Genomic DNA, 11,653 nt, shown 5'->3' with positions numbered 1-11,653 from the left:
CTTTTCAAAAAGGGTTTTCAAATCATGTTCAAATCTAAAGGTTCAAAGGATAGAACACATAGTGTTCTCTTTTAGTGGACTAAAATCATGCATCTTGGCTAAAAAGGGTTACCAACAAATGCCTTGATCATATGACACATACAAGTAAATGATTCAATCATAGAAAACCTAGGCAAAGTCATTCATGCTTTCAAAGTAATAACATTCAATCAAAAACTCTAGATCTCAAAAACCTCACATAAAGGCTCATTTAACCATTCCACATACACATCCTGCTTAGCATCATAATCAAAATCACAACATCATGCATTTGTTCACAAAGCTTGTGAGCCATCACCTGTATCTCAGCATATGTTGCGCAATCTCAACATCAATCACTATCCAAGCATCATCAAGTAATACTCATCATGCATAAGTCATAAGTAAACCATCATAACAGACACAGTTTCAAATTGAGTACATTAAACCCTATTCTACTAACAGAAGCCAATAAGTTCCATAATACAAAACAAAAGATAGAAAAGATCCTGCTCTAGTAATGATAGCATCCATCAGTAGATGCTATCTCATCCCATGCTGTCATCTGTATATGCCTCCTCTCCATCATCTTCAGCATCTTCAAATGCATCCTCCTCCTCATCATCTTCATCATCATCCATAGTTGAAGCTTTAGCTGCTCCAACTCTATTGCCCTAGGCTTGCTCCTTTGGCCACGCTACCACATTATGAAACTCATCCATGGTCCACCTATGTGCTGGGGGTGTATCATACATCCCAATAATCATCTCAGTAGTGGCCACCTGCCCTCTGTGGATCGACTGCATCTGAGCATCTATAAGAGAAATGTACATGTCCCTCATCTGAAATGGCTCTGCCTCATGAATCTCTACAGATGTCTGACCTCGTGGTGGTCCTCTTCCTCTACGAGAATAGCGTGCTGGTACTGGCTGAGCTGCCTCATCACCTCCATAGTATTGTCTGTAATAGGCCTCATCAATAGCTTTTCTCGGCCTCTCAAATGGTGGAATAGAGATTTTCACTCCAGCAAGCTCACATAGGTGCGTGATCAAAGAGGGATGTCCCAAAGGTGCCTTGGTGTTCATAGTGTTGGCACACACCTGTATCTCACTGGCTATCACCTGGCCAATGTTAATGCTCATCCCTCTTAGCACACAGTATAAAAGAAGTGCCCTGCTAATAGTAATATCAGACACATGGGAGCAAGGCTGAATGTTGGCATGAGAGAAAGCCATCCAATATTTTGCTAACGAAGTCAAATCAACTCTCCTAATGTTCACCACTACATCATTCCTGTTTCTCTGAAAATGCCCTTCAAGTACACACATCACACTCTCTACATCATCAAAGTCTGTTCCTTCCTCCATATTGAGAGCAAACTGACATTGCTCACCAACCCATTCAGTATCTAAAAATCTATTGATAGAGTCAGGATCATACTGAATGACGTGGCCTCTAACATAGCTTAAGTAATCCTCAGCAGGATGATCACCCAACCTCCTTGCATTGGTGTAAAATTCTTTCACCACTGCTATGTTAGCTGGTGCAGGGTAGGTGGATAGCCTCCTCCAGTTCCTACTCACCATTTGCTCTCCAAACTGTGGAGCTAAATCAGGAACCAATCCAGCTTTTGTTTCCATTAGGAGCCTCCTATCTTGAACAATTTTAAAGTGTTTCTCATGCTTGCGGGAAAGGAACTTACTAGAATGAGTGCATTCTGGTTCCTTATCCTTCCTCTTGGATCCTATAGTCTTGTATCTCTTGCCAGATGAGGAGGCCATCCCTACATCAAACACAATTCACAAAACCACAAGACATGTTGTTAATCATCAGTAAACCACAAACAACACCCTAAAACCATGCAAAATCACCGCTGGGGCAAACAGAGCCCTCAGCGCAACCAATAAGCAAACCAGCAAACAAAAGAGCCAACAAAATGACCTCTTCCAGAATCGCGCTCAGTGGAAATTTCCACTGAGCGGTGATTCTGCAGATTTTGAAAACTTTGCTTGTAATACTTCCTAACTCCACCCTCAGGTAATCTTTCTAGTTCCAAACCCAAATCAAGGATTTTAATCGGTTCAAACAACAATTATTTCACCAAATCATGCATAAAAATCATAATCCCTAAAGAATTATGCTTAAACAACCATGTTCATATCAATTCATGCTTTCAAGAACCCTAAAATACATATTGCTTGAACTTACTTGGGTGGAGATGCTAGATGAACGAAAAATGCTCTAAGAATGTGAACAAATTAGCCCCCAATAGCAATGCTCTCAACAAACCCCAAACTTGGATGGAACCCTAGTAAGAAATTGAGTGGAAAAGAGGTTTTGTAAAGGGGTAAGAGGGAAAAAGTGTAGAGAACTCTTGAAAAAGTGTTTAAGAGTGTGTGGAAAGAAGGAAATATGAAAATAGAGGTAAAACCGCGGCCTAGGGTATAAAAATACCCTAATGGACCCTACTCCCATTGAGCCCAAATGAGCCAAACCATAAAACCCAAGTCTGCAGTTTTACCCATAATCATGCCTCTCACTCACTACCTGCATTTAAATTCTCCCATCACTCAAACATTCAATCCCTATCATGCAACTAAAACAGAATCAAAATAATCAAACAAAAATAAAGTTAATCAACTGGGTTGCCTCCTGATAAGCTGTCGTTGAAGCTATAAATTAATACTACTTTTCAAGGCAACTTCAGTATTGCCAAGTAGTATTCAAGAAAGTAGACAGGGTTGAAGTAACCCTGAGTCGTCTCCCAACGAACACGAAATTGCTTTTGAATATCTGTGACTCTTACGAATGCTATGCAATGCTTATGAACTAAAGTAATGGTTGAAGAGTGTTTAAAGAATAAATAAGAAACTTAAAAACAGTTACGATGAAATAGGCTAATTCCACTACTTTTCCAAGATAGATTCATCATCGGTTATTCACGGATAATTGTTCAATTGATTATTGTTTAAGTTTCAAATTAATTAAAGTACATTCTTAATTAATTTGAGGGCGATCATGCATTTAACAAAAGTAAATTCTCAATCCAATGCAAAACCTTTCTAGATTATTCACAATAAATTCAACCAAAGTACATTCTCAATCAAATTCTATTGTGTTTAATCATGTTTATTCTTAAATCTCCTAACCAAATTAAAAGCTAATCAATCAAAGTAAATTCTCAATTGATTATAGTTGAAATTATTACTAATCAATCAAAGTACATTCTCAATTGATAGTAAAAACCATTTAATCATATGAAAGTTCCTAAATTAAATAAAAGTAAATTCTCAATTTAAACCTAGAAACCCTAAAACTCATATAATCAATATGCATGTAGATTCAAACACATTATGATGCAACAATCTTTACTTTTAACAAGAAAGAGAGATGACAAACATAGAGAAAACAACTTAAATCAATAATCAAAATAAACAATTGCATTAAGTTAACATAACCTCAGAATCCATCAGGGAATTACAACAGAATAGCCCTAGATGCTTAGCTCTCCATGAATGGAGTTGAATACAAGATGAAAGAAAAGTGAGAGGAGTATCAGAGAATGAATGAAGTGAAGTCCCTAGGTCTCTTTATATAGGTCTTGATTGGGCTTGGACTCTGAGTATTCAGTTGACAAAATCTTTTACTTATATCTTCCAAATAACTAAAAGATTTAGATAATTATAACATTATTTGGAAGATATTTTCTGTTGATATTCCCAAATCAAATTAATTCAACAACTGAATTTTATCTTTTAGCTTTTTTTGACTTTCCAAAATTGCACAAATACCTTGAAATTGTCTCTATCTGCACTTTAGCCCCCACTGAATTTATGAAATTGCAAGAGAACCCCTCAGTTCACCACTCTTTGACCAGATTGACCATTTTTGACTCAAGACTACGCGCCCAATGGGAGCTCGACACGTGTCAGGCTCCTCCCTACCGAAAATTATGGTTCAGAATTGGGAAAAGTGCTTCCCCCTACGTTCTCGCTTTTACCGCTGTGGAGAAGAAGCTCGTGCTGGTGGAGTTCTGTTTTTGGTTTTCCTGAGTGCAGGTGGTGGCTGGTTTGGATGCTGGCTTTGAGTAGGTGCTCACGATGGTGGGGTTTCGCGCCGGTCTTGCACTCCGGCAACACGAGGAAGATGTTGGTTGCCATGGAGTCCAGGGCGGAATCGCGATTCCGATTGCTAGGGCGATGAAGAACTCGCGTTGGTGTTGATGGTGATGAACGTGAATCGCAATTTGGTGGTGCGAAGGTGACTTGGTGGAGCGATGATTTGGTGGTGGCGGCATGAAGGAAGTATCGCGGCTAGGTCTCGTGATTTGACGAAGGAGGACCCGCGTCGATGGTGGGCGTGGTGGCGCCATGGAGAAGAAGGGTTGTGCGATGGTTGATGATGGCCTGTACGGCGAGACACTCGTTCAAGGATGGTTATTGGCCGTGCAAGAAGGTGGTTGATGGTGGCCTGTAGTGTCGCGACGACAACGATGGAGGAGAAGGCTTCGCGATTTGACGAAGGCGAAGAACTCGCGTCTGGTCTCGCGATGGCGGCATGGTACGGCGAAGGCGGTGTAGCATGGTTGCGGATGCGCGAGAATTGGTGGTTGTCCGGTGTTGGAGCGGCGTTGGGGCTTGCGGCGGCGTCACGACAGTGGCGGCTAGGGTTAGGTTAGGATGATGAAATTAGGGTTTCTGTTTGGGGAAGATGATGACGTTTCAAGGGTGGTGACGTGGCAACAACTAATTGGTTAATTTTGGTGTGAAGAGGATTAATGACATGGCAACTTCTTGATGGTCAGATGTGTGGGTATTAGATTGCCATGTGGCATGATCTGGTGGAGTCTAGTTTAGGAGGGGTATGGGTAGGAAAATTTAGGAGGTGTAGTTAGAATAGGGTTACTGTTTGGCTTAGTATTTGGCCTGTTTCAGAAATAGGAGTGTATGTAGAGATTTTAGGGGGTGCAAGGGTAAAGTCTGCCTATTTGGCCCATCTGTACATTATTTTCCAAATAAAATCTGATTTTGGGCCTTGAATTGCCAATTGGACCAATAAAACTTATATTCTCAGCCGCACAAATAAACATTAGAACATCCAAGAATAATTTATGCGCTAAAACTCACTTTTTATGTCTCTTTATTTCCCAAACCCAACAATTCCAATCATCACAAATTCATTTAAAATCAACCATTTAAACATAATTATCCCATCAAAAATGTAATTTTTAAAGCATAAATGTGGGCATAAATATGCACTCATCACACCCCCACACTTATCCTTTTGCACTCCTGGGCAAAATTAATTAATTCCAAGACTTTATTCTGAATCATTTTATTTCATATTTGCATTTGGATCAAAAGAATAAGCATCACCAGACATAGATCAATCATTTAGGCATTACTTTGTCATTGACATACAAATGGAATCACTTTATTCTTCACACATGAGTTAACCTTTTTGAATTCCCAAGAAAATCAAATATGAAAGACAACACTCAAGTCAACATGTATCTATTTCTCCTCAACTCTCTCAAGTGTTTTTGGCTTGTGTTTACACTTAAAATACCAATGTAAGTAGACACCATTGATATTTAGCAAGACTCTAACATTCACACACTTCATAAAACATGCAATTACTGATCATGCGGACTTTTGAAAGGTTGTATTGAGGCCAAGGCAAAGGTAGGAAAGTTTCTTGGGATTTCTGAGCTTTTGAAATTGACATAGAAAAAGTAATGATATTTGATTTCAAAAACAAATCTATTTCTTGCTCTTTTAAGGAAGATTTAATTTTCTTTCTTCTTCTTTTCCTTTTTTTTTAAACATCAATTTTTCATCTTCCTTTTTACCCTTTTTATTGTTTTGTGGGTGAGATACTCACCCACACACTTATTCATCACTTTACTTCTAACAGAATCCATTACTCCTTCTTCTTTCCTAAGGTAAGGAACATATGATTTTTCTTCTTTTTTCATTTGACAATGACTGGGAACAAGAAAAAATAGGCTTAAGGCTTAAAGAGGGTTCCAATGGATTAATGTTAGGACAAGTTTATGTGGCCAAGTAGATAAAACAAGAAATGCCTCAATCATATCAAATCATGCATATTCTCCTTAGTTGCACAACACAGAATCAAGCTAACTATTAGAGTATCAACAAAACATGGGCAATTCACACAAGAAAAATAGGTATGGCACATGGTGGTCCATCCTTAACATTAAGTTCAAAACTCACATGGTTCAAATTTCTTTCACAAAAGATTTAATCAGGAAATTCTCAAGTCAACTCAATCAACAAATCATAGAAGCACTTTACTCATATCAACATGACTCATTTTTTCTGTTCTCTTGAATTCATGATCATTCCAGTTACTGATTCAAACTCTCAAATCCAATGCAAATATTTATTCAAAACAAACAAAATAGAGAAACAAAATAGGAAACAAAATTAATTGTTTCCCCACACCCCCACACTTAAACTATGCATTGTCCTCAATGTAGGCCAATATAATCCACAATCCAACACCTTCCTACTTGTCCTTTGCGTGCCATAGTGTCCTCCAAAAGGTGATGAATGACAAAATTCAAGCACATAAGGTATCTCTATATCAGGAACACACCTCCTTACAACTTGGTCACTACCAATGCGCCATAAGAATGGTTCATCCCAAACATAGTACTTCGCCTCACTTTTCAGTTTGGCTTTCTCAGATTTGGAGAAAGATGGAGGAATAGCTGAAACAGCCAAATAGTTAACAATGTCAGCAAACCAAGGTTCAGGATACATACCTTTTACAGAAGTCAATGCTAACAGGATTTCATCAGGAAAGTCATCTTGAATAGGAATTTCATCTTCTTCTTTTTCAATCCTACTAAGATGGTCTGCTACTAGATTATGGGCTCCACTTCTGTCCCGAATTTCAATGTCAAACTCTTGGAGCAGTAGCATCCATCTGATTAACCTTGGTTTGGAATCTGCTTTCTTTAGAAGGAATTTCAATGCAGCATGATCTGTATAAATAATTACCTTGGATCCAAGTATGTATGATCTGAATTTATCCAAGGCAAATACAACAGCTAGTAATTCCTTCTCAGTTGTGGTATAATTTGCCTGTGCAGTGTCCAATGTCCTAGAAGCATAATATATCACATGTGGTAGCTTCCCATTTCTTTGTGCAAGTACCGCTCCTACTGCAAAGTTTGATGCATCACACATCAACTCGAATGGCAATGTCCAATCAGGTGGTTGGATGATGGGAGTGGTAGTGAGTGCCTTTTTCAAGGAATCAAAAGCGGTTTTGCACTTCCCTCCAAAGTCAAATGGTACATCTTTTTGAAGTAAGTTGGAGAGAGGATTAGCTATCTTGCTAAAGTCTTGTATAAACCTCCTGTAAAACCCTGCATGACCAAGAAAAGATCGAACCTCTCGTACAGAAGAGGGGTAAGGCAATTGTGAAATAACATCAATTTTAGCAGGATCTACAGATATACCATTCCTGGAGACAACATGACCCAAAACTATACCTTGTTCCACCATAAAATGACATTTTTCAAAATTCAAAACAAGGTTAGTTTCTTCACATCTCTACAAAACTCTTGCAAGATTAGCCAAACAATTATCAAAAGATGAACCATACACACTAAAATCATCCATGAAAACCTCAATACAATGCTCCAATAAGTCTGTAAAAATACTCAGCATACATCGCTGAAATGTACTAGGAGCATTGCATAAACCAAATGGCATTTTTCGATAAGCATATGTACCAAAAGGACAAGTGAAGGTAGTCTTATGTTGGTCCTCCGGGGCTATACAAATTTGAAAATACCCGGAGAATCCATCTAGAAAACAGTAATGTGACTTACCTGCCAAACGGTCTAGCATCTGATCCATGAATGGCAAAGGAAAATGGTCATTTCTAGTGACTTGGTTCAATCTCCTATAGTCAATACAAACCCTCCAGCTATTCTGAATACGAGTAGGAATCAATTCCTCCTTCTCGTTTTTAACCACTGTGATTCCAGATTTCTTGGGAACCACATGTACAGGGCTTACCCAAGTGCTGTCAGAAATGGGATATATAATACCTTCTTGTAGCAACTTGGTTACCTCTTTCTTGACAACCTCCATCAGTTGAGGATTCAGTCTTCTTTGAGGTTGTCTCACTGGTTTAGCATCCTCCTCCAAAAGTATTCTGTGCATACAAAATGAAGGACTAATAACAGGAATATCTGCTAAAGTCCAGCCTATTGCTTTCTTGTGGTCTTTGATAACCTGTAATAGCTGTTTTTCCTGCTCATCAGTAAGCAATGCAGATATAATAACAGGGAGTTTCCCATCCCTCTCAAGATAAGCATATTTCAAATGGGATGGTAAAGGTTTCAACTCCAAAACGGGTGGTTGTACCACAGATGGCAGGATTTTACTGCCTAAGGTAATCTCAGCCACCTCAACATCACACTCGGACGCCACAGAGGTATCATCTATTGACACTGCGTCCTCAATATCACCTGTTTTACAATTTTCTTCGTCGTCCAAAATCAGGCACGACATGTTTGAAAAAGAAAAGTCCAAAGATGGAGAAAAAGTTGAAAAAATGTCCAAGAAACTAACAGAAAAATTATTTACAATTTCACTTAATAAATCAATACAAAACAAAGAATGCTCTTCAATTGGGTGCTTCATGGCTTCTAATACATTAAAATGCACCTCCTCATCACCTATCTCCATGGTTAGTGTTCCTGCATGCACATCTATCTTGGTTCGTGCTGTCATCATGAAAGGTCTTCCCAAGATAATAGTTGATGACTTGATTTCATCTTCATCCTTCATATCCAAGATGTAGAAATCGGCAGGAAAAATTAGCTTGTCTACTCGGACAAGGACATCTTCAAGCACACCTGCAGGGTTAACTGTGCTACGGTTGGCCAGTTGAATGACCACACCAGTAGTTTTAAGAGGTCCCAAAGATAGAGAAGTAAACACTGATAAAGGCATTACATTAATGGAAGCCCCTAAATCTAGCATGGCATTGTCAAACTTTAAATTTCCAATAGTACAAGGAACAGAAAACATACCTGGATCTTTGCATTTTTGTGGTAGTTCAATGTGTTTCTTAACCAAACTTGACACATTTCTTCCCAAATTCACAATCTCATTATCCCTAATACGCCTTTTATTTGTGCAAAGTTCTTTCAAAAATTTGGCGTACTTGGGGATTTGTTTAACAGCATCAAGCAAAGGAATGTTGATCTCTACCTTCTTGAAAGTATTTAAAATCTCTTGGTCTAATTCCTCCATTTTTTTGTTTCTCGGTTTTAACCGATTTGGATATGGAGGAGGTGGAGAATAAGATGAAGAAGAATTTGTAGAAGAATTAGAAGATACTAACCTGGATTTTTCAGTGGTAGATTCAGGTGATGGCTCACTTGATCCTCCATTGTCATCAATTTGTGCTTCTTCTTTCTCTTTATCTTCATCCTCTAGGGCTCCTTCAGGACCTTCTACCTGCTTACCCGTTCTTAAAGTGATAGCATTTACATTTCTCGGGTTGATCACTGTTTGTGCAGGCAGTTTATTTGATTCCTTAGCCTCTAACTTATCCACCCTCTGAGTCAACTCTTCAATTGATTTCTTTATTTCTGAATTTTGCTCAACTATTGTTTTCATGAAATCTTGCATTGACATTTCAGGCTGAGATTGCTGCCTTTGTTGAGGTGGAACATAAGGTTGTCTGTTCTGCTGATATCTATTGGAGGACGAATCATGATAATTCTGGTATGGTCTATTTCCTTCAATCATGTTTGCAGCAAAAGCTTGAGATGGGTTTTCCACAGTGGTCTCCACCAAGCTAGGACATTCATCAGTATAATGGTTAGTTGAAATGCAAATTCCACACTTCTTAACAATTTGTGGAGTTGAGGTTTTAAACAAACTTGCAATCTCGTCGAGTTTGCTTTCTAGCTTATTCAATCTTTCATCTATCCTCTTTCCATCAACTGCACCATTATCAATTTCATGCACTCCCTTCAACAAAGTTACTGAATTTTCTCTTGTGCCATACTGTTGATTGTCTACTGCCTTCCGTTCTATTAGGTCTATACCATCTTCTGGTGACCTGTCTAAGAAAGATCCTCCGCTTGCAGCATCTGCCCATGACCTATCAGTAGGACTTAAGCCTTCATAAAAGCTTAGAATAAAATCTTCCATTTGGAGTTGAGGGCATGAAGAACATAGTTTCTTGAATCTTTCCCAATATTCACTAAGATTCTCTCTATCTCTCTGTCTTATATCTTGAATTTCTCTGCGGATAGCTGACAATCTGGATGCAGGAAAATACTTCTCAAGAAAATAAAATAAAAACAGAAAAATAAAATAAAATAAAATTAAATAAAATAAAATAAAATAAAATAAAAACAGAAAAATAAATAAAATAAAATAAAATAAAATAAAATAAAAACAAAAAACAAGTCAAAGATAATCAATAATCAAACAAATGAACTAGTTAAACCACGAGTCCCCGGCAACGACGTCAAAAACTTGATGACAAATTTATGAACACCGAAAACGGCGCCACAAACTTGTTTTAACAATCGGCAAGTGTGACCGAATCGTTCAAGTAATAAAACTCGATAAGACCAAGTATCGTTTTCCCAAAGGACTCACGGCCTAGTTAGTTATCTAATTCGTTGATTATTAAAGACTTGTGAACGATTGATTGTAGTTTTAATGCAAAAGACAGTAATTAAACATGCATGCATGAATGTGATCAATGGCAAAAAGAGTAAAACAAACACGGAATGAATTATATGGATGACTATGTTGTTGGGGTTATCAATTTCATCTTATCCACTCTCATATATTTTAGGACTTCAACAATCTTTTCATCAATGTTAATGCCACTCTCTAAATCACCTTGTCAAGAAGGCCTATCCTTAATTACGAGTTCATACAATTCCTAGCATTCCTAGTAATTAGTTCTGAAGTGCAGGAGCTTAAAGGCAACCAATATACTATTGGGAGTAATTCCCCGGATCTAGACTTCCCCGTACGTTCCCATATCGACAAAATCAATAATCATGACATCGAATGAGTTAAACAATGCATGCTTTGAGCAAAGAGGAAAAACCCTAACTAATGATGAAAGAAAGCATATATCTCAATTAAGATGTTTAAACACAAATTCCATATATGAGAGTTTCATAAGATTACATTGATCCCCCAACAACAATACAAGATTTAGTTCACCATATTCATGGTGAAACTAGATGAATAACAATGAAAGAATGAAAGATAAAACCCTAGAAAGGTAGAGAGGTAGCCTGAGCATCCAAGATATTCCTTCAAAGGGGTGGAAAAGAGAGTGTTTGCTTCGTTCCAGCCAAAGATACATGTTAGCAAAATGATGAAGATGAAGTTTTGATGATATCTAAATCAAGTCAAGAACAACCAAGACTCATGAAGAATAATTTTTGAAGACTTGTAACTTTTGTAATAACTGTATGAACATAGGAAATTAGTGGTTTTATGTATGCATTCAAAAGTGATGTAAAAATGAACCAAGAGCAAAAACTGTGCAGTGCTAATCGATTAACCAGGGAAGGTAATCGATTAGCAGTAATCGATTAACAAAG

General features: G+C 37.9%; 1 pseudogene; it reads right to left on the bottom strand.

The window, feature by feature from the left end:
• Nucleotides 1–218: 218 nt before the first annotated feature.
• On the bottom strand, nt 219–8,573 carry LOC128194402 (uncharacterized; annotated as a pseudogene).
• Nucleotides 8,574–11,653: the final 3,080 nt, after the last annotated feature.

Source organism: Vigna angularis, chromosome 10 (assembly GCF_016808095.1).
Source record: "Vigna angularis cultivar LongXiaoDou No.4 chromosome 10, ASM1680809v1, whole genome shotgun sequence".
Lineage (NCBI taxonomy): Eukaryota > Viridiplantae > Streptophyta > Magnoliopsida > Fabales > Fabaceae > Vigna > Vigna angularis.
Note: the sequence above shows the minus strand (reverse complement) of the source record. Positions and strands in the feature narration are given on the sequence as shown.